The following is a 6359-nucleotide window of genomic DNA, read 5'->3' as shown; positions in this document are numbered from 1 at the left end:
ATATGTCAATCAGTATCGGTACCTAGTAAAAGTCCTGTACAACAATAAATCCTGACAAATTTCTGTAACGTGAAAAATAAAGTCCTTGTCTGTGCAATCGCATATCTGATATATCTTGTCGATTTATCTCATCTTTTTGTTTGGGAATTCAGTTTTAGCTTTGTAATACAACTACTAAATGGAAGACAAAAATGTTGAATAACTAGAACTAAAGTAAACAAATCAGTATCGCACTTGAGTCGTACATGGGGCGGGAAACGTTTGGAATCTTAGGTGTGACTAAATGCGTAGGCAGGGGTCAGATTCCGAACCTCGAGAGATTGAGAGTAGAACGAGGGTTTATGAGTTTCCCCGTAGATTCGAATATAATCGAGTGCCTGTTGATATCAGGGCAACGTTGACGGAATTCTATGCAGACGAATCAACATGTGTTATTTTGTTGAGAGGAAATAGTAAAAATATTTTGCACCCACAACAAGGAGAGATACATGTCAGATACACTTGATACGTAAGACACCGTCTAAAGTGATTATGGAAGTTTTGAAACTTAGCATTCAATATTTTATAAGAAAGTATTATTTTATTTATATATTTAAAACTGTAAAAGAAATGTATTTAACGGGCATGACCTTTATGTGTGTTATGGGTTGATACTTGCTTAAGTACACTATTTGCTAGGCTGATCCCATCATACTAGTTTATTCTGGGTTGACCCCATCTCAGTTAAATCTATGCAAGGCTGATCACTGCATCAGAGTGTATTTTGGCTTTATCCCAGATTAGCTGAATAGAGCTAGGCTGATTCCAGCATGAAGAAAGTATTCTTTTTTCTAATTATAACTGTAAAAAATGTATTAAACAGGCATGACCTTTTAATTTCTTAAAATAGCGTATACGTTACCGACTGGGGGAAAATGCCTGCATGTATTCTGGGCTGATTCCAACTTAAATAGACTATGGGCTAGGCAAATCGCGGCATACACGTGTATTCTGGGCTTACCTCATTTTAACTAAATCTATGATAGGCTGATCCCCGCATACTAGTGTATTCTGGGTTGATCCCAGATTAGTGGAATAGAGCTAGGCTGATCCAAGCATGAAGAAAGTATTACTGTATTCAACGTAATTCAATTAAAATATAGATGCATACTGAAAACAGCATAATTATTTTATTTTGAATCTGCGAAGGTTTCTGAAATAAGCTAGGTTGCATTGAGATCGTCAGGTCGAGAGGTGTTCATGAGCCATATCAAAAGAGTTATTTCCCTCGACTCAGAACAAAACACAAATGCAGTTTTATATTTATTACACTCTTTGACACTTTCTAGATATTTAGAGCTTTACTGTATGAATCCAATTAAACATAATTTGAATTAATAAAAGTTAAATTCACTACAGTCTAAAAATATCAACGGGAATCTGTCACGTAAGAAACCGAAGCAGTTTGAAACCTGGTGTGTGATACGGAACAGCTTTCTCGAACGACACATCCTATATTTATATCAAAATAGGGTTATTCAGTACGTGTTTTAGGTGGAAATATTGCGAATCTTGTGGATGCATTGGAAGCAGTCAGATGTATTATATAACATATATGTGTGATGGAGCAATTTGAATAATTTTAAATCGTCGTTCTTGTTTGTTTTACGCACATGTCAATATATCACAGTTTGAAGAAAAGGATCGTATTTGAAAAAATATTGTGTGCATTACTTTCATGCGCTGTAAGGGAATAATCACTGCATATATCAAGACACTATCAATATATTTTATAGAATCAGCGATAGACATATGTCACGTGTTTAGGCTCGAATAAACAGTAACACAAGAAAGAGTGAAAATAACAAGCTTTGAAAAAAAATACAATAATTTATTTCCCTGGAAAAATTCTGTAAAAATAAAAAATATGAACTTACGGTTTTATAGAATGAGATCCAAACTAATCGAAGAATAAAATTTTAGTAGTCCTAATAACAAAATGTTCTGCTGATTTCAAGTTCGAATCCCGACGAAGAATCCAAGATGGAAGACGATGACGTATGCTGTAACCTGTAGTTTTGAAGTCTACAGTTCCTTGTAGAAACAAGAATTATCACTCCGGTTTTTGGAAATACAAATACATTTATTAAAAGAACTGTTTTTGATTAAGAATCTCACATGAGCACATGTATTTTCAAGGAAAAAATAATTCATCCTTTTGAATCCAAATAATTTGAAATAACTCAAATCCAAGTAATTTGAAATAACTCCAAACAGCACAACATACAACTTCCAGTGTAACAGCCCAACCAACATCTACTGAGAATAATTCTCCAAAACAAAGGTTATATCGTCTTCTAAAACGTAAACAGGGGTTCAAGTGATCATGGTCTGGAAGGTCGTAGATATTAGGTACTTGTTAAAGACCACGTCCACTCATTGTTGCCCTGACGAAAACCAATTATTTTACTCTAAGAAATAAAAAGTAAAACAAATTGTTTACATCTTAAACACTTAGTGCAATCATGATCTCTATAACAACCAATCAGTTTAAAATTAAAATAAAACTTGTTTACGTGGTTGCTACAAATTTTGAATAAAGGTCTGGATTTAGATCTGCGCCTGGTTTTTATAAAACGAACAGTCAAGGCCAAACTATTTTCTGAAAAAGTATGATCTCTAGTGAATAAATTTACATCACAATAGTATGTAATAAAAGCATATTGTTTTTAAAAACCGGCAAACAATTAAATTGAAATAAATATATATAAAATGAGATATAATAAAATGAAATGTACATACCACATATCCTAACATTATGATTGGATTTGAACTGTACATATCACTCCAAATGTAGCACGATAAAAGAAAAATGAATTAAAGGATCAGGGTTATTCAGTCATTAAAATTTATTTCATTATATACCTTTCCAAAAGAAATGTTCAATATATATAGTAATATTTAATTATAAACCAACGCACGAATAATAGACACTTTCAAAACTTGATTTATGGAGAAAAATTTCCAAAAGTGTTTCTTTTCTACTTTCCGCCCAAATCGCAAATTGCCTAGGCTAAAAATAAAATCACGTTGATATGTTTCAAATTATCCTAGAACACAAAAAGTGTTCTTTACAATGTGAAAATAAAGTTTTAATATTTTCTGTCATCATTTCATTGCAAGTTCGCTGTTAATAGAGAACTCCTGTGAAGAAAGATGCTTCGTTACACAAAAAGATTTGAATTCCAGATCAAAATAACACTGTAAAGCCATGCTCATGAAATTATTTAAATTTATATTTTGCTATAATTCTTGAGAAAGCATGGTGTTATATAATCTCAAATTAGCTGTTATTTAAATGAATGTGTCTTTATTAAACCAAATCGAAGTTACAGTACCATGTTCTACAAATTCTTTAATTTTGTCGACTCCTGTCACAACATAGGGCAAATAATTTGCGGCAATATTTTGCTCAACTGTTCCTCGGCGTATATGAAGACTCTTGGAAGATGTCGGATAGAACAAAAATGACTAAGATGAGGGGCAACAGGATAAGAGTAACATTAAGATAACATCGAAAGAATGAATTTCAAATATAGATGAAGTTTCCAGCCTATGCAAAATTATAAAGTTTCCTGAAATTTTAATATGTGAGGAAAGGGCCAAATGAATTATCATTTCCAATTTTTGAAATAAAAAAATAAGCTACAGTTTCGAATCACCGCATCGAGTTATTACAAAAAAAAATTGCAACACCGATTTCAGTAAAATCTGTTAACGCATTGATTGATGTGCAATTACAGTGCCAATATTTTGTCTCGAAACTTTCTGCTACGGTTTCGTTACAGAAATATAAAAAAAACCACTGTAGGTGTCGGATAAGGCAAAATTGGCATACAAACTCAGCATCAGAGCAAAAGGCTTAACGTACACACGTGTTTTAAAGAACGATACAGTGGAAATAGACTGCCTAAATATCGTCAGTTAAAATGATCAGTAAATAATTCAGATAACATTGCACAAATGAATTTAACAAAAGACGTTTTCAACAAAATATTAAATGATTAAGCTTCCTAGCATTTTCAAATGCATGAAAAGGTCAAAATGAAATTTGTGACCGAAAATGATCTTGGATAACAACAATTTCTTCTCACTTCTTCAGCCACAAAGAAAGTATGCCTCAATTATATATATGTCTCAAAATAGAAGCTCAGCACAAAATAGAAAGTAAATAAAAAAAAACAATAAACTCCAATTCAGTTCAGATGTATTTGAAATGAAAAAGACAGGTCAGAAATATGCCTTTTGCCAGTGAAATACATTTCCAGTTATCTTGCTTATATTTTCTAAAAGATTTTAAAAATCGCTGAGAACAATTAATATGACCATGGAATCGACGTTTTGAATCTACTTTGTAATCTGAATGTGTCCCATGCATTACACCAAATAACCTTTTTCTCGCAATATGTGGGTAAATCATGAATAATGGATAAATAAAATAGGCGGAAGTGTGTATTTTTGTAGGATTCTCGTAACAGTAAAATACAATATAACCTTTAAGCAAAGTACACTACTCATAATACTTACATAAATTATTATTCTTTGATCCATCTTGACGTAAATCTGATCATTTAAACATCAAATACGTTTGCTCATGTTGACTACTGTCGGTGACGTATACACACGATGTAATAAAAAAGGTGTGACAGCCAGCTAGCCTATATTATACAGTTTCCTTATAACAAAGGCTAGTGATTAATCATTTGTTTACGTCCCTCTCTCAGGAATTAAATCTTGTATAAAATGCCTGAATTGAGCATAGAAGAAACAGATCTAATTGAACCTGCACAAAAGATTATTCTATACGGAAACTATCCACGCATTCCTAAAATATGAAGACCATTGTAGGTTTGGCTCTTTGCATGCTGGCTGCTACAGTCTCAGGTAAGATGCAATTGCTCATTAGTGGCTGAAAACTCGTTATTTTACCACATTAGGATATATCTACATATGTGTTTAATACTAACTATATATCTGCTTGTGCGTATAGAGATTTATATGGTATCTCTCTGGATCATACATTTCAAGGCATATATGTGTTTGTATATGAGAGTACTGACTTAAGATGCATCGTAGCAAGTACAGCCGCTACAAAAATATAATTGGTTCAGCTATTTTAATTTGTGTTGTAAATAACCACAATCAGATATGTTGTTTCTATAAAGGAATTAGATTTTTGTTTTTGATTGTTTTTCGTTTGCATAATCATCTTATATAACTTTGTACCCTTGGGAACTGATGGACTGTACTGTCATGTGTGTGTCTTTGTTTATGTGATTTCGTAAATAATAGTTCCGTTATGGGATAAACATTGAGGAATATTCGATTCGTTATATGTCATTCTCCTTGCACTTATAACTGTAAAAAATCTAGATAAAGACATATTGTGGCAAGTAGGTTGTTCCATACCAAAGGTTTATCCATGTACAAAAGCATTAATATAGTTGATTGTCAGGTAGTTCTAACTTATGCATACAAATGCGTTATACCCGTCGTGAATAATTCTTATGATTATCTCCGTTATTATTAGACAGATATCTTTCTTGTTACATTGCAGCCCAGCTGTATGACCGAGGTCTTGGAGGTATCGGTGGCATCGGAGGTATTGGAGGAATAGGTGGCATTGGAGGCATAGATGGTATTGGAGGCATCGGAGGCATCGGCGGTGGAGTTGGACTTGGAAGTACATACTGCCCAAGCACTTATTGCTTCAATGGTCAATGTAGCCAATTCGTTCGCTATGCCTACTATTTGGGTCAACGTTGCTACTGCAGTTGTACAGGATACTAACTTGTCAAGACGTTTATCGTACACAAAAATTATTTAATGATTCATTTCATTTGAAATTAATAACGTTGTTATCACATTTATTCAACCAGTAAATCTTAAACGTTGCTCTCGTCTTGAGATATTTGTATTTCTATATACTATAAGAGTATCAAACTTGAAACCGGAAACTGTGAGGATGTAAATCAATACATCACTCACCAAGTATATTAGACGTCTGAAGTGCAGGCGCATGACATTGTCGTACTAAATATGAAAATATTACAAATCATAATCATCTAAATGATGAAATTTTAAAGTAAGGAACGAAATGCGAGCCAAAAGTGTATAAACACCGTGAGGAGAGAGAGAATTCCTTAAATGAACTAAAACAAAAAATTGACTGTTTATTAGGTTCTAAGGCGTCATGCTTCGATTGACGTAGTTGAGAGACTGAGAGATACTGTTAATGAAAAATATATGTACATCTCTTGCGAATAGAAACCGGGCAGCCGGTGGGTAGTCGAGCATTGTGCTTGTTTGCTTTTTTGTTG

The 6359-nt window shown here is 33.2% G+C and overlaps 1 long non-coding RNA gene across 1 annotated transcript; it reads left to right on the top strand.

The window, feature by feature from the left end:
- Positions 1-4785: 4785 nt before the first annotated feature.
- On the top strand, positions 4786-5934 carry LOC149787754 (uncharacterized). Its single transcript, XR_016424383.1, has 2 exons — positions 4786-4923; positions 5597-5934. It is a non-coding gene; the product is annotated as an uncharacterized LOC149787754 (long non-coding RNA).
- The last annotated feature ends 425 nt before the right edge of the window (positions 5935-6359 follow it).

The sequence above is a fragment of the Sinohyriopsis cumingii genome, chromosome 11 (assembly GCF_028554795.1).
Source record: "Sinohyriopsis cumingii isolate HCF-2022 chromosome 11, ASM2855479v2, whole genome shotgun sequence".
Taxonomy (NCBI): domain Eukaryota; kingdom Metazoa; phylum Mollusca; class Bivalvia; order Unionida; family Unionidae; genus Sinohyriopsis; species Sinohyriopsis cumingii.
Note: the sequence above shows the minus strand (reverse complement) of the source record. Positions and strands in the feature narration are given on the sequence as shown.